This window comes from Myotis myotis, unplaced genomic scaffold (genome assembly GCF_014108235.1).
Source record: "Myotis myotis isolate mMyoMyo1 unplaced genomic scaffold, mMyoMyo1.p scaffold_m19_p_3, whole genome shotgun sequence".
Lineage (NCBI taxonomy): Eukaryota > Metazoa > Chordata > Mammalia > Chiroptera > Vespertilionidae > Myotis > Myotis myotis.
Genome location: NW_023416335.1, coordinates 67855256 through 67878828, shown reverse-complemented (window position 1 = coordinate 67878828; position 23573 = coordinate 67855256). Strand labels below are relative to the sequence as shown.

The following is a 23573-nucleotide window of genomic DNA, read 5'->3' as shown; positions in this document are numbered from 1 at the left end:
AACACCACACAGGTTAAGATTACAGAATACCGTCTTTATAGGGCTTTAGAACCTAGATTTCTCACACTGGATTTGCTGTTTCCATTTGACCTGCACACTGAATCAGAGTGAGAACATCTTTCTTCAGGTTTCCTCTTCTCCCCGCATACGGAGGCCTTGGCCAAGGAGAGAAACGAGGCTGAAGGCATCAGGTAAAGAGACTTAGAACTAAAGACACCTGGGTGAAGAATGAATGTGCATAAGAGCATGAACAGCTAGAGGGGCTGAGTGCTTTACTGTAACTGCCTTTAGAGATTAAAATGCCTGGGCTATGCACCAAGGCTGGTGTGAAGAGGGCTGCTGTTCCCTGTGAAACCTGCCAAGTAATGCCTTTTCAAGTGCCTAAGGGCAGACCTGAGAAATCACACATAGATTGTTAATCAGGAGCCAATCTCCTCAAAATGAAATTTTGAAATATATTTTACCATAAAAGTTCTCACAAATTATGCTACAGTATCTTAATCTATGGGGTTATAGGCACTATCATCTTTACCCATTTGGAGTTCTTTCTTAAAAAGTTTAACACCTGAAGTAGTAAGCAAATATGACTTATTTCTCTGGAAGAGAAACTGTTGTAGACTATTTTGGGTGTTAACAGACATGTGGTGCTACATTTTTTACCCTGAGAAAACAATGACTATCATAATTAATAGTGCTCTCTGAATAATAAAAGAAAAACCAATTATTTATAATTTGGCAATCACACATATTAACTCTCAAGGCTAGAATTATATCCCTAAATGAGTTTGACTAAAGACCATGTAGCAGCTTATTTCATGATGTCAGATGTAAGTCATCTTGTTCATTGCACATAAAGATGCACATCCTATCTCATGACCAGTCAGTGTGACAGGTTCATGACTAAAATATGGCCTGTTTTATTCTTTCTGCTGATATTCCTAGAAATTACTATTCACATATTTCCTAAATGAAAGCTTTAACTAGACAAATTCTCCAAAAGATGTAGATAGATATTTTGGAATAACTAAATGATAGTTAGATGTTGAAGAAACTCCAAATCCAGCAATTTTACTAGAAGCATTAAAAGAAAATATAAAAATTAAATTATGCAATTACTATATTATGGTCCATGTTGTGACCTATTAGATGATTTGTAGAGGGACTTATGTGCTCTTCCTCACCAGTATTTTATTGCTTGACCTACTTGTGTTTTTTTTTTTTTTTTTCCACTCAAGAAGAGTTTTTGTTAGCAGTGTTACTCACCATTCATCTTTTTAAAATTAATTAGTATTATATAGATTATTCTTTTAAGATTAACAACTGGGTAATTTAGATACTGATAATCCATTCACTTTAAGATATTTATATATTATTGGTCTATGTTTTGCGATGATTTGCAAAATTATACAAGATATTTCTTATTTCTTGGTGTTTATACTCTAATCACTGAAAAGAAACATGGAAGAATCAAAGATGTTTATGGGAGATGATGGTACTTTCTTTATACTTCCTGATAGCAGGGCATAGCATTCTCAGATTTTAATATCTATATTTTAATATCTATATTTGCTCATATTATCCTTAAAGTAGTCAATATATTTGTAGGGCAGTGAAAGATTGCTTATTACTAACAGGCATAACTACATCCCTTTCCATTTGCCCCCAGGAGTTCTGATGAGGACCATAAGTCTTTCTAACATACCTTTGTCAGTACTATTCATAAGGAACCTAAGATATATGAAATTATGAGTTTCTATAGAAGGAGGATGGTTTTTCTCTCACTCTTCCTGAGGGAGAAAGAGAAACCATGTTTTATAATATAAACCAGTTCTCCTCTCAAAGAAAGATCAAAGGATTTGGAGTTCTTATTATTTAGAATGTAAACAGTATATGCAGGGTGAAGATAAGACAGGATTTTTCAAGTTTAAAATGATAATTATTTTTTAAAATATGAACACATCTACACTAATAAAAGAGAAACGTGCAAATTGGTGTCACTCCACTATGCCCACCAGCCAATCAGAGCGACTATGTAAATTAACCCAACAAAGATGTTGGTAAATTTGCATATGCAGGCAGGGAGTGAAGACTTAAAGTTCAGCCGGAGTGAAGACTGAAGACTGAAGACTGAAGACTGAAGAGGCTTGGCTTCTCCTCTGAGGCTGGACCAAAGGCCTGGGTCCTGGGTGCTGGAGGAAAACCGGTGCCAACAGCCAGGGGAAGGAAGACCTATTGCACAAATCTTCATGCAACAGGCTTCTAGTAGGAAAATAACTGCCTAAAACCCTCAGAAAGATTCTTGGATGTTCCGTTGCTTTTTCCATCCACCCAGGACCCTCCCCCTGAACCTGTTTAAAGGTGAGTGAAGGTTTATAGCTTTTGAATGGGAAGAAACAAACAGCTACAAGTGTAGCATCCATGGCATGTGAAGAGCAAATGTTTCTGGGAGAAATAAAAGCAAACTTTCTCCATCGCATAGCATATCCATTTCCATAGCTTGGGAGGACATGAAAGAACACTGAGGAATTTAGGGAGAAGACTTGTGTTCCTAAAGTGATAGAACTGAATTCGAGAGGAAGTATTTAGTCTGACAAAATTAATGTCAGGCAATTTTAAGGGATCTATACTTATGGAAAAGGGTATTGTTTTGAAAAGTGTATTGTATTGGGTATCAATTAGAATGTTTTTTAAGTTTTGAATGGCCCTTAAGTAATTGTTGGGTAAACCATGACTACAGGGAAGAAAGGACATATTCTTTATTTAGAAGTGAATATGAAAAAGGTACTTAAAAAAGAAAAAAAAAACAAATTCTCTTATATTACTTTTGATTAATTACAAAGAATTAGAAAGAAAAAAAACATTTGTATGTCTTTTAGTGTAACTATGCTAATGTACAGATATTTGTATTTTAAGAAGGCTATGGAGTATCATAAAATGTGTAAGTGAAATGCAGAACTACAGAAGTTTAAAAATCTTAAGTATGCTTCTCTAACCCACACACAGTCATGTTGCTTGACTCCGCACAAATTGCTGTTGCCAGAAACTTTCAGTGTAAAGGCATTTTTTAAAGATATAATACTGAGTCTTATGGTCATAAGGGCATGTATTGTTTTTGTGAGCCTGCCAGATGATAAAGGAGGATGTAGCTTTCAGAAATTAATTAGCTGAAGAGACTATCTGCCCATTTTAGTAACTTTCCAGAGAGAGCATGCATTCAATTTTATGCCAAAAATTGTCTCTTTTTATAGCTATTAGTTAGCAATTTTTTAGAATCATAAATCTGATAATGAATGAGCTAAGTGTTAAGCCAGCAAAAAAAACCCCTAATTGATATAGTTTGAGTAAAAATATCTTTATGAGAACATAATTTAAAGTTTATAAAAATTGATTATTTTGCCTTTCTAAGAATCTTTTGTTTGAATGTTAGTATGCAATTAAAACACTATTTTATTACTTCTTCTTAAATGTCATTAATAGTCTACACTTAGTGTTTGTTAAAAAACATAAAATTTCTCTAATTCCAAACTTATCATGGATCATAATCTAACCCCTATGTACTATTTCCTAACCTATTCCTATATAGATTTTAATTCTTCTAAAGCAATGGTTCTCAACCTTCTGTCCCTTTAAGTACAGTTCCTCATGTTGTGACCCAACCATAAATTTTTTTTTGTTGCTACTTCATAACTGTAATGTTGCTATGAATTGTAATGTAAATATCTGATATGCAGGATGGTCTTAGGCAACCCCTGTGAAAGGGTCATTCGACCGCCAAAGGGGTCACGACCCACAGGTTGAGAACCACTGTTCTAAAGTTATCTATATAGTAGAGGCCCAGTGCACGGATTCATGCACCAGTGGGGTCCCTCAGCCTGGCCTGTGGGATCGGGCTGAAACCAGCTCTCTGACATCCTTCAAGGGGTCCCAGATTGTGAGAGGGTGCAGGCCAGGCTGAGGGACCCCATGGGTGCACAAATCTGTGCACCAGGCCTCTAGTATATAATAAATTATATATATGCTATTAAATAAGAGCATTCACTGAAAAAACTTGGGCCTACTAAAAATATTAATATAGCCAATAATACATAATATCAGATTTGATTGTTTTGGTGTTTGATTATGTCATATAAATTTCATCATTTTTATTCAGTAGGTATTATTTTATCAAAGATTTATTTAGGACCTGCTACGTGTCAGGGAATAGGCAAGAGAGAGCTGTAAAATGTGACTGATACCCAAAGTAACTATATAGCACCATAGATAGTCTTAGTGATTGTGAAACCAGGTGGACTTGTGCACTGGTCCAGCTCTATTCTTTAGTGTCTGCACAAGACACTACGGATGATAATTGCATTATTTTTGTTAGTTTAGTTTGTTTAGCTGTAAAATAAAACCTAATAATATTATTAATAAAACTAAAACTACTGCAAGTGAATATAGGCACAGACCTTACACCTTTCACACAAAAAATAATTAAAAATGTACCAGAAACTAAATGCAAAATACAAAACTATAAAAATCTCAGAAGATAACATATGTCTTTCCCTGTCTAAAAAGCCATCTCCTCCAAAATGTTGAGTTTTTTTGGGGTCTTTTTTTTTTTTAACTAAACTCTAGTAGGGTCCTAATAACAGTGATACATGACTCAAAGATCACAAGGTGATTGATGGCTTCATGTACATGTGGTAATGATACAGTCTGAAATGAAAATACAATTTATCTGGCATGAAAAATACAGTTGTTCCTAAAGCCTTTAAAGTATCAATGTGGATGTTCATAGGAAGTAGTGCTAGTGATTATGGTTCCAGTTTGCTACAGTTAAATTTAGTCTTTGGGGCACAATTTATTAACATCCCAAGTACTTTTTTTAAATGTGTCCATAAACAGAACTTGTGATCATCCAAGAGAACCTAAACTTTTAAGTTGAACTATATCAACTTCGAAAAGTTAACGAGTAGCCTGGGGAGTTATGATTTATTGTCAGTCCACCAAGAAATGTCAGTGCCCTAGAATATGAGGAGGCAAGTGTCATCTAGCTGGACTTGTGAACTTTTCACTTTGCCATTCAGTAGACAGCAAACAGAAAATTAGCCTATAAATAATTGAGCTTGCAATTTTTTGAAAATCTATCACAGCATGTTAAAAGCAATTTTGTTCTTGAATTAGCTCTCGACGAGTAGTAAATATGTCAAATAGTCTTTAAATAATGTAACATATAGAGCAACAGATAAGGTTTAATAAGAAGAGGAGAAAGAGAGACATTAGAAAACATATAGAATATATGATTTTGTTTGTTGCATTTTCCATGTGAGAAAATTGGAATATAAATCTGATTTTTAAATGCCAATTAAAAATAGACAATTTGCATAATGATACTTTAATATTCTAGAAAATGATGCGAATTTGTAAATAAACATTTTTAATATGACTTTTTATATTCTGTACACAGAAGAGCATTTGCTTCAGCCTTTGTAAGAATGGAAATTGAATTACAAGTGAATCAGTGGCTCATAAAGATATGAGGAAAGATAAAGGGAAAAATGTTTTGATAGAAGCTCTACTATGTTATTCTTTTAAAAGTGTTATGGACAGATATCTGAATAAAAAGGCACCAAATATTTAGCATTTTAGGGAAACAATCATAACATTAAAAAATTTTTTATTCTTTCTGTGTCAAGATACCTATAATATAGAAATATATATATACATAACAACAGTGATGCTAGGGAAATTACACTTGGTTTAAGTACTTCATAAAACAATAAAATTTTATAGGAATCAATAATTATGAATGTCCTTTGAAACTAAAAACATATGAAATAAAGTTCTATATGGCAATCCACATCTACTACAGAAAACATTAGTTTGTGTAATTAGATTTACTATTAATTTTTAAAATGTTGTATAATTTCAAACTTGGAAAATGTTTCCTATTTCTGAACCAGTGAGAATAACTTGCTGATATGATGCCTCATTACCCAAGGATACTTGAGTGTATATTTGCTTACAAATAAGACATCCTCCTACATAACCATAAACAATCATCAGATCAGGAAATCCACGTCAGGGAAGTGCTTTAAGACTCTGGAATTCTCTTACGCTGGATCAGACTTTTAATATATTTATTTATTTATTTATGTCACTCTGTTGCCTATTTCACTGATCAGTCATAACCCCTTATTATCATTACTAGAAACCCAGTGCGCTGATTTGTGCAGGGATTGGCCTGCTGTGGGAGAGCTGCTCATTCGTCAGCAGCCGAATGGCTGTGGAACCACCCTCTGAGTGGCGTTCCCACTGTGGGAGCACAGTGACCACCAGGGGGCAGTTCCTACATTGAACATCTGCCCCCTAGTGGTCAGTGCACATCATAGCTACTGGTCAACCAGTCATTTTGGTTGTTCCACCATTTCGCCACTGGGCTTTTATATATATAGATTCATTTTGATACTTGAGCTATCCCAGATTTAGAGAGTGAAAGACCCTTCAGGGTAGTTTTTGTGTGACTTTGACATGCTTGCATCATCCTTTGAACAGATTCGTATTTTTTGGCATGTGTGTGGACAAACACAGAGACATGCACACACAAAATGTTTCAGATCACTTTCTGACTTTTTACCCCAGGCTTAGAATGAGTAATTACTCCAAGGGAACTTGGTTCCTTTAAGAGGAAAGTAAAATCATTACCTGGGCAAAAGTTGTGCTCTGTGTTATCTGCTGGGCTGTCACTGCTCTTAGGCTTTGTCAGTGAACAGAGCCAAGAATTACATGGATGTACACACACATACATATATATGTAAATGCATATATACCTATGTGGTGTATATTTATAAATATAAACACTTGCATATATACATGAATATATATAGAAAACCCCTACAGATTGACACCAACATCTCTAAATCTTACCCAATACCACAATGTTTATTTTAGTTTTCCTTCTTATCATATTTATCATTTTCTTCTTTATCAGGGAGGGAACTGGCTATGATTATCTTCCATCGATTTTGTTATTTTGATTTTATACCCTAATTCTCCCCTTGCCATTGCTGCCTATGCTCCTTGTACCTTCTTCAACCTATTCATGTTCTATCCACTTCCACTCTGCTGGGATCTCAAATAAGAATAGATATTTAACATATTCTATAGACTGATATATTCAAACATATAAAACAGTACTTGGTCCTAAGATTGTGTTTAAAATGATAGTGTCAAACCTAAACAAAATCACTTGATATAATTTTTTAAAGTCTCTAGTGCAAGCCCAGCCTGTGTGGCTCAGAGGTTGAACATCAATCCATGAACCAGAAGGTTGATTCCTGGATTTCCCATAGTTTCCAGAGAACAAGACCAAATACCTTCCAATGAACGTCAAAATAGAAGTAACCTAGCTAACCATTTTGCTCTTTCATTTTATGTTCTAGTAATTCCCGTTGCTTTACATTCTGCTTAAGTCACACTAGTCTTCTTGATGTTTCTGGATATAACAGAAATTATTCTCCCTCAGTCTTTGTAATCAATCTTACTTTATTTGGATTGATGGTCTTTGCTCAATTACATCAAGCACCCTGTATAACATAATAATCATTTTTGCTATCTCCTTAATAGTAAATACTAGGTAATATCTATATTATAAAAAGCTAGCCACAGGAATGCCATAACGACTGGAACGACCAGTCATTATGATGCCCACTGCAGCCAGCGAACAGGCCGAATCAGGGGGTGGGGCCAGCTGGCCAACCTCCTGTGGCCCTTCCCCCTGGCCAACCCTGCCCTCAATGGGCCCCCACCATCCTGATTGGTCCACAGCCCCTCCCCCTGGAGGCCCCTCCCCTGATTGCCCCCAACCCCAATAGGGGGGCGGGGCCAGCTGGCCAACCTCCTGCAGCTCCTCCCCCCACCTGGCCCCACCCCAGATCAGCCAGCCAACCTTCCATGGCCCCTCCCCTGGCTGCTGAACCCCAATCGGTCCTCCCACCCCACTTGGGGGTGGGGCTGGATGACCCACAACTCACAGCCCCTCTCCAAGGCCAGTGCTGTCCCCAATCGACCCCACACCTCAATCGGGGTGGGGCCAGCCAGCCAATTGCCTGCAGCCCCTCCCCTCAGCCAGCCTGACCCTCATCAGGTACCAATCAGGGTGGGCTGGCTGGCCAATCTCTTGCCATCTCCTCCTCCTGACAGGCCCAGCCCCTGATGTTCCCTGATTGGGGCCAGGACAGCTGGACTCCACCTGTGCACAAATTCGTGCACTGGGCCTCTAGTATTACATATTTTCATAGTAATGACATCCCATACTTAACTTTCTTTATTGATTTTTAGAGAGAGTGGAAGGGAGGGGGAGAGACAGAGAGAATAAAGCATCGATGTGAGAGAGATACATCGATTGGTTGCCTCCTGCATGAACCCTGACCAGAGCCAGGATAGAGCCTGCAACTGAGGTACATGCCTTTGACTGGAATTGAACCTGGGTCCCTTAAGTTCATGGGCCAAAGCTCTATCCACTGAGCCAAACCAGATAGGGCAAAGATAGACATTTGTATGTTTTATGTAATGTTTATATTCCTGGATATAGAACAATGACTAGTCAATTGCAATCCTATATAATAAAGAGCTAACATGCTAATTAGACCAGAAGGTGGAATGACCTTCCAGAATGACCAGTGGGCAGGGGTGAGGAGAGGGGCATCAGGGCAGCTGTGGCTGCAAGGGCTGAGCCCCTTGCATGAATTTCGTGCATTGGGCCTCTAGTACTTAATAAGATTATTGCAAGTGTTCACAGAACTTGACATTCTTTTTCCATTTGATTATAATAATAATTGGTAAACATTTAGATTGAAATAAAACATATTCTATAACTAACTTAAATGCTCTACTCTCAGAACTCAAAACTCCTTGTAACCAATTCTTTGCTATTGATTACTGCAAATTCCAGATAACTTACAAAATAACTGTCCATGAATCTTTGTAGATTGATATCAGTGGACAATTCTCTTTCTAAGGTGGTCAGCAAGAACATGAAGTTTGCAGTGTAGTCTACTAAAAGAAATTCTATTCTTTCCCATCTTTCAAGAGCACCCTTAAGTGAGGTCCCAAAGCTCCAGTCATCTAACCCCAGCTAGTATTTACTGCAACAGAAGTAGGTGAATTGGCAGCATACTTCACATACTCATTTAAATTTTTTCTACATTCAGAATTTGTTGAAATATGACCTTGCATAGACCACTTCCAAGTAACAATGGAATCCTGCGACTGTATCTACCTAGACTTATGGATTGATAGATAACATGGTGTTAGAAGATTATGTACTGGTAGTCCATGATTCACCTCTGGTTTCTTAAAATAAGTGACTTAAAAAGACCAGTAGAAGTTTTTGAGCAGAGAAGCTATCTGATATAATGTTTAACAGTATCACTCTGGCTACTTCCTAGAGAAAATGGTAGAATGAGAAAGACAAATTGACAAAAATCCAGGAAAGAAATTTGACTCTTGGATCTTGGTATAAAGGATTTCGAAAGAAGGGAACAGTTTTAAGATATAATTTGAAGGTAGAACAAAGAGATCCCACTGAGAAATTTTTCACTTCTTTTTCTGTCCCCAGCACAGGGATTCCTCAATAGTATTACCAATATTGTTGTCATATGACTCAGATAGTGGTTTTCTATAGACTCAACAATGTGGACTTCCTCTTAAGAATGGTGAGTACTCACCTGGTGTCAACACTGCAACTTTTAAGTGAAACAATGTATGGCAAAACCAATTTTACCATAGGCTAGTTGATATGAACAAGAATTAAGTTTCAACATCATCCCATTAACATTATAACAAAATGACATTGAATTAAACAATATTATTCAAGGCCTTGCTGTAAGCTAAATTGGCCACATCTACTGTCATATATACAATCTGCTAACAGTTAGGCTAATGCTTTGGTATGGAATTACCACAGATAGGGCAGTCTATTACTTATATTTAATTTTTTTCATTAAGAAGGATGTAATGTTATTTATCCATACTATATATTAGATATTGAATCTGGTAATGTACTTAGCTTCCCTGCCCACTATACTTCACAACCTTTATCTGGAAACTTACTGAATTCCTCAATGGTGATCACAATTTATCAAACAAAATTGCTTTTGAACATAAAAGATTATCGTATATCAAACTGTAAGAGAATGGCAGATGACCATGAGTCTCATCAGTCAAAAACAGCTACTCTTAAAATAATTTGTACTGGTTTATTGAAGACTTAGTTTTCATGTTTGTATCTTTAGTGTTTGGTATGCTTCTTGAAGTCAACTTTATTTCTTCTTGAATATTATATCTCCGGTCCTTGTTTCTGGATTGACACATGATAAGTAAGTAGGTCTAGGAAACAGAAAAGATAATCAAGCATGTTTAATAAATGGATGGCTTCAATGACATACAGATCATACACTGACCTAATTTTTCATTTAAAGGTAATGCTTATTTATACATAACATGCCTTCTCTACATGTTTATTATTTTTAAATATGATTTGTCCTATATTTGTACATGGTAATAGGGACTTTCTCAGAGATCTCTGTGGAAAGAGTAACAAGGCTAACTTATCTTCCTTTCCATAGACACTGTCTCTTATCTATTTTATATCTGATATTTGTTAAGGAGATAATACTACTGAACAAAAATAATTTCTGGATATGAAATTATTCCAAGATGGTAATGTAGACAAATAACAAAAAAAATAAGAAGTGACTTAAAATTGGTAGTACAAAAAGTAATCATAAAGCATGATGAAAGTAAAATATCTTAGTTGTTTAAATATATGTTTACTAGAGGCCTAGTGCATGAAATTCATGCACGGAGGGGGGTTCACTCAGCCCAGCCTGCACCCTCTTCAATTGGAGACCCCTGGGGAGATGTTCGACTGCCGGTTTAAGCCCAATCCCTGTGGGACTGCTGGCTCCTAACTGCTCACCTGCCTGCCTGATCATCCCTAACTGTCCTTCCCTGCCAGCCTGGTTGCCCCTAACTGCCTCTACCTGCCTGCCTGATCACCCCCAAATGCCCTCCTCTGCTGGCCAATTTGGTTCTGATTAGTTTCTATGCCAGTCAGCATTAAAAGCTCCACCTCATAGGCAGCCATTGGCTCCCCACAGCACCCAGATTTGGTTCTGATTGGTTGGTTTCAATGCCAGTCAGCATCAAAAGCTCCACCTCCTATGTCCTGACAGGTTTTGCTCAGTGGATAGAGCCTCAGCCTGCAGACTGAAGGGTCCCAGGTTCGATTCCAGTCAAGGGCATGTATTTTCGTTGCAAACACATCCCCAATAGGGGGTGTGCAGGAGGCAGCTGATCGATGTTCCTCTCTCATCGATGTTTTTAACTCTCTATCCCTCTCCCTTCCTCTCTGTAAAAAATCAATAAAATATATATATATTTTTTTAAAAAAAGCTCCACCTCCTAGACAGCCATTGGTTCTTCACAGAACCCACATTTGGTTCTGATTGGCCAGTTCCTATGCCAATCAATGTTAAAAGCTCCACCTCCTAGGCAGCTATTGGTTCTTCACAGCACCCACATTTGGTCTTGTTTGGTAGGTTCTTATGCCAGTCAGCATCTCCGGGCCTCTCTCTGGGACTGATCAGAGAGGCGGGACTGAATAGCAGCCCTGGCAGAGGCTGGGAAAGAAAGAAAGGTCCCACTGCTGGTAAATCCAAGAAAGAAAGAAGGAGAGAAAGAGAGAGGCATGTACTGATCAACAGCTACCACTGAGGTTGCAGATCAGACCCTGCCTCTCTCTCTGGGTCTCAGCCCCCTGGGCAGTCAGTGCTGGGTCACCATGGCAACCCAGCAGTTGACTGAAGGACTTCCAGGTTGGTCAGCCTTTGGTCGTGGTTGTTGCAACCCTGGGCTTTTATGTATTAGGATATTTGAAATGCTTTGTTTTAGAGAAAATCCCCATACTTTGGAAAAATAAAATACATAATCCTTGACATTAATAATGATCCCTTAATTTAAGTCTTTTACTCAAAAAAAAAATATTTTTTTAAGTTATAGAATCAGTTTATTAGCACCTAGAAGAGAAGAGGTTACTCTGAAGGGCAAGACTGACAAGATTACAACTGAGAGTGATTGCTCATTTGCTTGGTGATCTAGAGAATAACTGGCAATTTCTGCAGTTTTCTTGTTTGGAGGGAGTAGGACTTGTGTTCTTTTGCCAGCAAGTTTGCTTCCTGAGCAGGCAACAAGGGAGATGCTCTGGCCTATGTTATGGAGGTGATTTACTCCTGGAATTAGTTAAGAACAGCATTGGCTTCTAAAGTACAAGTTCTACCAAACTAACCTAAACCTGATCAATCAAGAGGAAGCGATAGATGCAATCTCTCTTGACATGAGCAATGATTCTGTAGCTACAGCACAAAAATATTTCTCAGTGAACAGAGAACACATGTTTTTGTCAGAGCCTGACTTTTATTGGCAAGCAAAACACCTTGTTCAATTCTGTATTTAAAAAATATGTACTGCCTTTTTGGCAATAAATGAATAATAATGAGAACAATAAATAGGGATAAAAAGAAAAATAAAGGAATATTCTTTATATGTAAACTGAATACAATTTTATATACTATAATAATATTATTATCAGTTATACTAGTATTTTGAGGATTGTTAGTTACTTTATATGTAACTCTACTGTATATTGGTATATTCACCCAACCATGTATGCTAGTTATTATTATAAGGAGGCTAAATTCATTCCTGCCTAGGAGCCAAAATTTGTAGTTGAGGCTTCTCTACTCATAAACTAATGCCAATTAATTATATTCTACCACTTCCTAATACATTATTTTTTATTTCATTTCTTTTATTTCATTCTGTTGAAATAAAATAATGTTACACTTTCCCAACTTTTTATTGGAAGGCATAGATAAGCCCCATTCTAGGCCACACTATTTACTTGTTGGATATCTAAATTGTACACATTAATACAAATGGCTTTGATTGGTATAAAATAAATATATATTACTTGTATACTTGTATGTGTACTTCTTGGGCATTTTTTCTAGCACTTGGCTTGCTGTCCATTTCTATAGCAGAAATATATTCCTTCACTAAAAATTATACCGAATCCACCATTCTGGTAACAAATAATTTTTTTACTCCATTTCAGAGTAGAAAAGTATATTTAAAGTCATTAATTTTTCATCTTTTCTTTTTTTAATTTAAATTCTTTATTGTTTAAAATATTACATAAGTCTTCTTTTTCCCTCATTGACCTCTCCCTGGCGGCTCCCACCCCCCAGCACATGCCCTCAATGCAACTCCCCTTCCCCCATCCGCGTCCATTGGTTATGCTCATATGCATGCATACAAGTCCTTTGATACAAGTCCTTTGGTTGATCTCTTACCCCCTTACCCGCCACCTTCCCTCATAGGTTGGACAGTCTGATGCTTCTGTTCATCTTTTCTATGCTTGAGTTCCCTCTAAAACATTCACTTAAACTTTTTCAATTCAATTAAAATTGTATGTATTGAGCACTTCTTCAGCTGGTACTGTGGTAGGTTCTAAATACATAAAGATATAGTGTTATCCTTCAAGTGGCTCATGAATTAATGAAGAGATAGAAAAATATATAAATATAATTAAATGAACCCAATACAATTAACTTATTAGACATTAGATTTTCACAAGATATAGTAAGAACATGGGGAACATCTCTGAGAAAATCAGGGAAGACTTTTAAGTTGACAGTTCATCTTGGGATTGGAAATAATGAAGAAGTAGGAGTCAGAGAAGAAAGAAACACGCTGAGAAATAGGTGGTCTGACAGTATTTCAGATACATGTAATGACAAGCATGACACTCAATATACCTGGGTCACAGCACTTGTTGCAAATAAAAAATATTTTTACCCTGCTCTCTCCCTCAGTGGTTAGGAAGGTTTGGTGAAAGAAAGTATTTCCATCCTTCTACTTTTTCCAGCAAAATGTCTGCCAGATTGAAATATTTTTAAAGAAATTTTACATGGCCAATGAAAATTAGGAGTAATAATCATTAAGGTTGGAGTTGGAGCCATAGGTTTATATAACCTGTTCCTGATATCTACGTAGAGTAAGAAGAAAAAATTCTAAATATCTAACTTGATTAATATTAATGCTGAAAGATGAGTAGGAAAAGGAAAACCCATTCAAGATCATGAAAAGAGTAGTAACTAGTAGATTCATTAGAAGGTGGAGAAGATATTAATGCAAAGGCAACCAAGAACAACGAATCTTTCAAGATGTGTGGTAGCAAGATGTCAAGTAAAGTAAATATATCCATTAGTTGTCACTGGTCAGAGATAACTAAAAACATATGTGGAGATGTTCCATGAAGTAGTTGGGCTTAACTCATGTATTGAGCTGCAGTGTAAATTGATGGTAAGTAATTACATCAAGTAGTAATCCTTACAGTGGTCCTGTAAGGCAGGTTCTGGTAGAGCCGCTTTTTAGAAATGAGAACACCATGGTTAGGGAATTAAAAAACTAAAAATATTTCAGCTAATAATGTATAGAGCTGTGACATAAATTCAAGTGACTGACTCACAGTGATGTGTTGGACTTAGCCCAAGTTCTTCAGAGCCATTTATTAAATGTTCCAAAAATGTGTTAAATCATTGGTAGCTTTGGGATAGGTCACGATGGGAAGATTTATACCCCCAAAATTGGTCGCAAGTACTCTGTCAATTGTTCCCCCCCCAAAAAAAAAAAATACTAGAGGCTGTTTACGGTGTAATTACTGTTCAGAGCATTCACTACTATGGTATTTAGACCTAAGGATAGATTATTATTAAAGGAATTTATATATAGGATTTTATATATACTCTTAAGCTTGGGTTATATTCTACTCAAGCATGTATTATTATTTAGTTTATATCCAGGTGTGGCAAAAGTAGGTTTATAGTTGTGAGTACACAAAACACAGAGTTTATTCTTGTATTATTATTTATTTATTATTAATTAATCATATGATTTTCCGTATGAATAACTGTAAACCTAATTTTGCCCAACCCTGTATTATAAGAACACCAGATATGTTCTAGATCTATAAACTTTTGAATTACCACTTAACATATAATAATTTATATTACCAATAAATACTAACATATGAGCTTTTTCATATGTGTATATGAAAATATCCAATGTTAGATATCTTAACATTTATTTGGATTAACAAATTTATATATATATATATATATATATATATATATATATATATATATATATATCTTCATAACTAGCTACCTACTATACTTGCACACTCCCTACTTTCCACATGCCCCTAATGTAGTGTTGGAAACCCTTGTAATCATTGATTTAGCAAGCTTTTGATCTTCATGCATTAAATGTAGATGAACCTAAGCACTTCTTTCCTTATCAGATAATCATGCCCACATTAGCCCATTTCATACCAAAAATTTGCTACACATCAAATTTTGTTTATCCTTCTCACAGAGTTTCCATTGTTTTGTTTTTCAGTTCTCATTGCTGATATATCAGGGTATGAAATTATGAGGATATGACTATTTCCTTTTTCCTTACCTAGTATCAATCCACTCTAAGCTATTTTTAAGCTGTTTTGCCAATTTTATTCTCCTAAATAACTGACTTGTTCATGTTAATTAAAAGTGTTCAGTCCACACCCTAGCCAGTTTAGCTAAGTGGATAGAGCGCCTGACTGTGGACTGAAGGGTCCTGAGTTTGATTCCAGTCAAGGGAATGTGCCTTGGTTTCAGGCTAGATCCCCGGGGCCCAGGGCCCTAGTGGGAAGGCAGCTAATCGATGTGTCTCTCTCACATTGATATTTCTCTTTCTCTGTCTCGCCTCCCTTCCACTCTGTCTAAAAATAACTGGACAAATGTCCTTGGGTGAGGATTAAAAAATAAAATATATATAAAAAACGTGTTCAGCCCTGGCTGGTGTGTTCAGTGGTTGGAGCATCAGCCTGCAGGGAGCGGGGAGGCATGCAGTTCGATTCCTTGTCAAAGACATTTTGGTGCCTTGGTTGCAGGTTCACTCCCCGCCCTTGCTCAGAGAGAGTGTGGGAGGCAATCGGTCAATTTGTCTCTCTCACATAGACCTCTCTCTCTCTCTCTCTCTCTCTCTCTCTCTCTCTCTCTCTCTCTCTCTTCCTTTTTCCCTCCCTTCTACTTTTTCTGAAAAGCAATGGAAAACATATCCTCAGGTGAGAATTAAAAAAAATAATAAATAAAATAAAGTGTTCAATCTATGGCTTTCTACTCTAAAAAACAAACAAAAAATACATCAATCTCTAGGTCAAATCCCTTCCCATTGTAGTTTTAGCCTGGCTTAGGAATTAATATGATCAGTTATTCAAAATAGAACTAGGGTTCTTACAGAATATGAATTCACTTACTAAGAATCAGTCTGAGGACACGGTAGCAGTAAACACACAAGAACAGACATTGTGATGACAGGACGAAATATCATAAAATATAGACAGAGTAGAGCATATTGATCCTAGAAATTTGGCCAATGTCCTTTTTTTTAACAAAAGGAAGTAGCAACATAAAGAATCCATCAAATTGTTGATTAAGTGAATATTAATATACACTTACAAATGGTATTCTCCTAGGATGTTAAATGCAACCTTTATCAGATAATAATGGCCTATAAAACTGTATGCATAACTAAAGCTGCAGTAGTTATGATTTAGCAGTGTAAGTACTATGTGATACAAATCAAGAGGTCTACAAATGTATGATTTAAAATGTACATTATCCTAAATTCTAAATTTAGTGGCCTTTGATTCAATTCAATAATTCATGGCATTAGAAGCCAGGCACCTGGAAAATCAGGTTCCAAATGTCCTTATTCTTCTCTGTTTTCGTCTCTTCACCTCATAATATCTCATATATTTAGCATTCAGACTTGGTCTACAGTACATACACTGCATGTTTATATATTTTATGTATCCTAATGCAGCATATTGTAGTATATCTTAGTACCTTTGGAATTTATATCCGTGTATATTATAAATAATATCTATCTAATATTTTAAATTGTACTTGTCCAGAAAATTTTGCTAAATGTTTTTCCCTTGTCCATCACTTTAGCACTAATGCTGAATCATATATATTTTAAAGGATATGCATAAAGCCTGGCTGGTGTAGTTCAATGGTTGAGTATTGACTTATAAACCAGGAGCTCATGGTTCAATTCCCAGGCAGGGCACATACCCGAGTTGCAGGCTTGATCTCCAGTGGGAGGTGTGCAGGAGGCAGTCAATGGGTGATTCTCTCTCATTATTGATGTTTCTATTTCTCTCTGCCTTTCTATTCCACTCTGAAATCAATAAAAACATATTTTAAAAATAATATGCATAAAGAAAATAGCACAAATCATAAATTCACTGCTAGGTGAATTTTCATTAACTGAACTTGCCTTTATAACCAGGATCTATCTCAAGAAATAAAGCATTTACCTCATGCTATAGGTATCCCTTGGTCATCTTTAGACATTAATGACAATAGTAATAGTACAAGCAATTTTACCTCTTTCTTTGGCTTATGTAAGTGGAATGATATAGTTCACACTTTTTATGTGTGTGTGTGTGTGTGTGTGTGTGTGTGTGTGTGTGTGTTTAGCTTCTTTTGATCAAGGGTTTATTTGAGTAGTTCATGTACTGTTGAATATGCTATTAAATTATTCATTCTAATTGCAAGAGAAAATTGAATATGTTAATACGTTACAATTTATTTATTCAACTGCTGGTAGACATTTGAGTAGTTTTTAGCTTGTGGCTATTATGAGTAGTGTGAATATTAATATATAGTATATATCTTCATATACATGCATTTATGAGGTATGTGTGCATAAGAATGGAATTACTGAATCATAAGAAAAGCATGAGTTCAATTTTAGATGCTTCCATTTTTCCAAAATGGTTGGACTCCCAACAACAGTATATGAGCATTTCCATAGCTCTAAATTCTTGCCATGATAACTTAGATTTTTTTTAAATAATTTTACTGGGTCATAGTAGAAATTTTTATGAAAGTATCTGAAACCATTATTTATAGTATTCATGATAAATTGCATTTCTTTGGTCTCATCTGTTCTGTTTTCCTCTTTCACTGTATCTTTCTGATTCCAACTGAAAAAAAATTTCTGTGCTTTCAAGTTTTACGTTGGGCCTACCATAATAATTCAAATAATCTCCCTCTTTGAGGTCTGTAATTTATTTACTTATGCAAAATGCCTTTACATCAGTACTTGAATTAGCATTTGATTGAATAACCAAAGAATGACAATCTTTGGGGTGTGGGTGATCTGACTACCACACAAACTAATGAGTTAGTCAGTAACACATTCATAGATACTGGCACAAACTTGTAAGACAAATGCTTTTATTACTCATGACCAAGAAAACAGTACCTTTTTCACAATATATGTGTAGATTTCCATTGCTCCTAGTCCCATAGTATCACATACAGAGCCAGATGATATGGAAACTGAATTCAAGTTTTTGCTTCCTGCCACAGTGAAAGCCAAACTCATGAGGCAGGTGCATAGGAGAAAGAAAGTGGTTTATTCAAGTGGTGACAACTTGATAAGATGGGTGACTCTTGTCCTCAAAATGACCTTAACAGCGCTGTCAAGCTAGCTAACTACGTAGGGCAAAAGGAAGGTGGGAGATGAGGAGAGTAGCAGGGGACTTTTCTGCAGACATGTAGTTTGACTCAGCTGGTCATTCTGTTCCTGATACTAATCTTGCTCTCCTGTGGCTGACCAGAAAGTCTGTACATTTGATGGTGATTGGAAACAGGAATAGTAAGCTCTGCTAAGACACTTTAAAATATATGCTTTTTTAAGTACATAAATTTCTATTTTATTATTAGTGATCTCTTACCAGGATTTCAATGATAGCTTGATAGTAGCAACTGCCTAGTGTCAATTTTCACTTCATATTTATGGAGTCTGACAGGTATTAATGAGGTATGCATGCATCTCTTCTGATGGAAGAGATGTATCTGTTGTGTGGCAAATCTTTGAGGGTTAAAGGAACATAGTTGGTTAAGGATTAGTATTTGGGCAGACATATGTTTTCTTGTAGATGTGATACAGGCTAATATTAGTTTATGTCTAAGTACAATAGGAGGATTATTTGAAGTGTAATCAGCCTAAGCTTTGCTAATCCCCATAGGAAAGAATCAAAACCTTGAAGTATTCAAAAGAAAAGAGAACTGAATTGATCTCTGGCCCCTTTGAATAAGGATGTATGGTGGTCAATTGTCTGCTGGAGCCAGGTTGCCTGTTGTCTAATTTTTATAATAGTAGTTTCTACTTGGGCCATGGTTTTTATATAAGTACTAGAGGCCCAGTGCATGAAATTCGTGCATGGGGGGGCAGGGAGGAGTGTCCCTCAGCCCGGCCTGCACCCTCTCCAATCTGGGACCCCTTGGGGGCTGTCTAACTGCTGGTTTAGGCCAGATTCCACAGGGACGGTTGGACATCCCTCTCACAATCCAGGACCACTGGTTCCTAACCACTTGCCTGCCTGTCTGCCTGATTGCCCCTAACCACTTCTGCCTGCCAGCCTGATCGGCCCCTAACTACTCCCCTGCTGGCCTGATTGATGCCTAACTGCTCCCCTGCCAGCCTGATCACCCCTAACTGCCCTCCCCTGCCTGCTTGAACACCCACAACTGCCCTCCCTGCCGGCCTGATCGTCCACAGCTGCCCTCCCCTGCTGCAACTTGCCTCCTTCACCATGACCTGCCTCCTCCATGTGAGGCATCAGAGATGCCAGGACCGGCCTCCTCCATGCTGAGCAAAGCCAAGGGACCCCCAGGCCTCACCGCTTGGAGCAGCCACTGGACCCCACCTCCACTGTGCATGCAGCCATCTTGTGATGACTTGAGGGCGTGACGCCACCTAGGCTATTATTAATATAGTTAACAGGAAGAGTTAATAGCCATATATAACCCCTTCCTGTTCAGTTAGAATATAGTCTAAAGCAGGGGTGGGCAAACTTTTTGACTCGAGGGCCACAATGGGTTCTTAAACTGGACCGGAGGGCCGGAACAAAAGCATGGATGGAGTGTTTGTATGAACTAATATAAATTCAAAGTAAACATCATTACATAAAAGGGTACGGTCTTTTTTTTTTTTTTAGTTTTATTCATTTCAAATGGGCTGGATCCGGCCCGCGGGCCATAGTTTGCCCACGGCTAGTCTAAAGCAATACTATTCTCTAAAACTACTTTTATTAGAGAATCTATAGTATTATGCTAGTTAGCTAAGGAGGTGGCAGTTTCATTAGCAATAATAATTAGAATTTTGGGAGGATTGGGAAGTACATGCTGGTGTGAGACTACACTCGACCACTAAGGTAGGCGTGTATATTCAAGGAAATATTCATCACCATCTGAGATTCCTCTTGGAAAAGTTCAGGTTGCTTCCATAAACATTGATTGCTTGCACGAGAGTACCATCTGCCCAAACAGTTTTATTTATTTGTTCGTAGATTTTTGGAGGGAACAAAGTTATCCTCCAAGTCATCCTCATCAGGTTTAAAACATCTGGGATCGGAGTGCATGTTCTGGTGAGACCTGTAGGTGAAGAGAAAGTCCCATCCCAGTAGAGGGATAGGCTATTCAGGCATATAGAGGAAGCTTGTGATAACTTAAGATCTATGGTTTGACACCCCTGAAAATACATCCTGCATATCAGACATTTACATTAAGATTCATAACAGTAGCAAAATTACAGTTATAAAGTAGCAATGAAAATAATTTTATGGTTGGGGGTCACCACAACATGAGGAACTGTATTAAAGGGTCGCAGCATTAGGAAGGTTGAGAGCCACCAAGGCTGGAGGAAGGCTTGTTACTGTATTTGTCCCATTGCCCCTGTGACCGAGACTGTAGGGAGTTTTTGTTTCTTGTTTTTGTTTCCCACCTGTCAGTTGCACCTGGAGCTCCTGTGGGAATATAATGATGAGTTGGGAGGTATCTAGAGAAGCCCCGGGGCCTTTTCATTGATCATTTAGGTTGCTGCCCTGTTCTATTATCAATCAATGAGTCTCCCTCTTGTTATTAGATTATTTTGTCTTATTTCTTAAGTTTAAGGTAATATTCCCTCCAATGTCCTTCCTCCCTGCAATATGCGCATTAATTCTAGAGGTCCCTTTTTTTATATTATTTCTTTTTACAGTAATTAATGAATGCAACTGGTCCTGGCATTACCCTCCCGATTTTGTTGTTTTTCTGAGGCTGGAGCTGAAATACACCTGAAGTTTAAATGTTATCTCTAGGGAGGAAAAATAAGAGTGTCTAACTGCATGACCAGTGGTGTGTATGTAGAAGAAAGGTTACCATGGGGGCAAAGTCCTTGTTTTCCTGGTTTTTCACATTGCTGGGCACCAGGGGCTTTCCGCTCTGGTGACCTTCAGTATCTGGCTTCTCCTCCTTGCTCTGATCTTATCTGCCTAATTGTCTACCACATTCCCCCAAGGATCTTGGCTCTGAATCCTTTCAGGAAAAAGAGGACTAGGGTCACTTTTGGGGCTGCTTTTCAGTGCAAATGGACAATATTTTTCTTCAGAGCCACATGGCAGGTGACCAGCCCTGAGAGAGTACATAGACTTCCTTGAGAAAATATATCTTAGCCACTGATGGTGTCCCTAGTATCTCTCAGGGGGTTCATCTTCCACAGGAAGCTAGGGAACCCCCATTGATAATTCCAGGACTTACTAGCGGTCATCACTTGCTTCTGGATGGATCACCAAATGCTGAAACTGAACCCAAGTTTGGCTGCCTGTCACAACGAAAGTCAAAATCATGAGTCAGGTGCTTGCAAAAAGGAAAGTGGTTTATTCAAGTGCCAACTGCTGGTGACTTGAGAAGATGAGAGACTCTTGTCCTCAAAATCATCTTAACAGCTCTTGTCAAGCTATCTAATTATATATGATAAAAGGAAAGTGGGAGTTGAGGGGAGTATCAGGAGATTTTTCTGTGGTCATGTAGTTTGACTTGGCTGGTTATCCTGTTCCTGATACTAACCTTGCTCTCCTTTGGTTGGTAGTGAGTCTGTACATCTGGTGGTGACTGGAAACATGCAGTGTGTTCTGTCAAAATACTTAAGTAAAAATATGAGATTTTTAAAAGTATGTAAATTTGATTTCAAGGTTAGTTTAGTGGTAGCAATGCCTGCATATATATTGGGTTAGATTGGAAATGAACCCAAGCCCAAGATTTAAACATATGCAAACTTTAAAAATAAGCAGATTTCAAAAGTTTCAGCATGGAATGCTGAATGTATAAACTCAATCAAATGACTCTGTCTTTCATCTATCTATCTATCTATCTATCTATCTATCTATCTATCTATCTATCATCTTCTATCTTTCTACTTTTAGATAGATAGGCAGAAAGTAATTTATAATATCTTGAAAGTAATTTATAATATCTCCCTAAGCCTAAGGGAGAAAAAGAACTAAACATATATATTGTATTCTCCTTGGTAAATTTATTTTTCATAGGGACACAAGGATACATGTTATCAATTCTGAAATTACTTTGCATATATACTTGGGTTAAACAAATATGCAAATAATAGTAAAAACTGGGAGATATATTTTTCACATTCAGAATTGGAAGGTACCAATAAGCATGTACAGAAGGCTATAAGAAACTTAGTGATACTGGATTAGAGTTAAGGCTATCGTGAATACACACACACACACACACACACACACACACAGTAATATATATGTATGTGTAAAATGATAAAACATACATATATTTACATATTTAACTCTGTCTATCATCAGATAGATGTTGGTCATCATATAGATACATAGAGAAATAACTATAGATATACCTCTATACATGTGTTAGTATAATGCATATATTTACTTGTTCTGTTTAATGAAATATAATTTTATTAATTGTCATGAACGTGAGGTTTGTGATCATCAAGTTGAATTTTTTATGCATTGTTCTTCAGTTAAGTTCCATTGTGAATTTAAGAAGTTATATTTTACCACAATGGATTTGCCAAGCAAGACAATTTCAGAGAGTCAATCAAGTATTTGGTGGGTAAGAAGAGAGGTGAGAGAGAGGATTATGAAGCAATGAGGGAAAGTAGATATTATTGGGTCTAAAGGATTAACCTATTGATGTTGTTTAAGGATTGTTGAAGCTAGGTATTTTAAGAATCAACTGGGTCTACGGCCATACCACCCTGAACGCACCCAATCTCTTCTGATCTCAGAAGCTAAGCAGGGTCGGGCCTGGTTAGTACTTGGATGGGAGACCGCCTGGGAATACCGGGTGCTGTAGGCTATAAAAAAAAAAATCAACTGGAAAGATATAACATGGTGGTCAGAGTTAGGAATGAATCCTGTACACACCTCAATCCATATATGTAATATTAATGGGAGTTTAAAAATTGCTTACTTATATATCTGCTATTCTCTTACTCTATATTCTATGTAATTTCCTTAATAACAGAAAATAATTGATTTCTTTAAAACTTTTATTCCCAGGACCCTCAAACAAAATAGTGATTAAGACATA

At 37.0% G+C, this 23573-nt stretch overlaps 1 non-coding gene across 1 annotated transcript; it reads left to right on the top strand.

Moving 5' to 3' along the window:
* Positions 1-23220: 23220 nt before the first annotated feature.
* Positions 23221-23339, top strand: LOC118652167. The gene has a single exon (XR_004966449.1). It is a non-coding gene; the product is annotated as a 5S ribosomal RNA (ribosomal RNA).
* Positions 23340-23573: the final 234 nt, after the last annotated feature.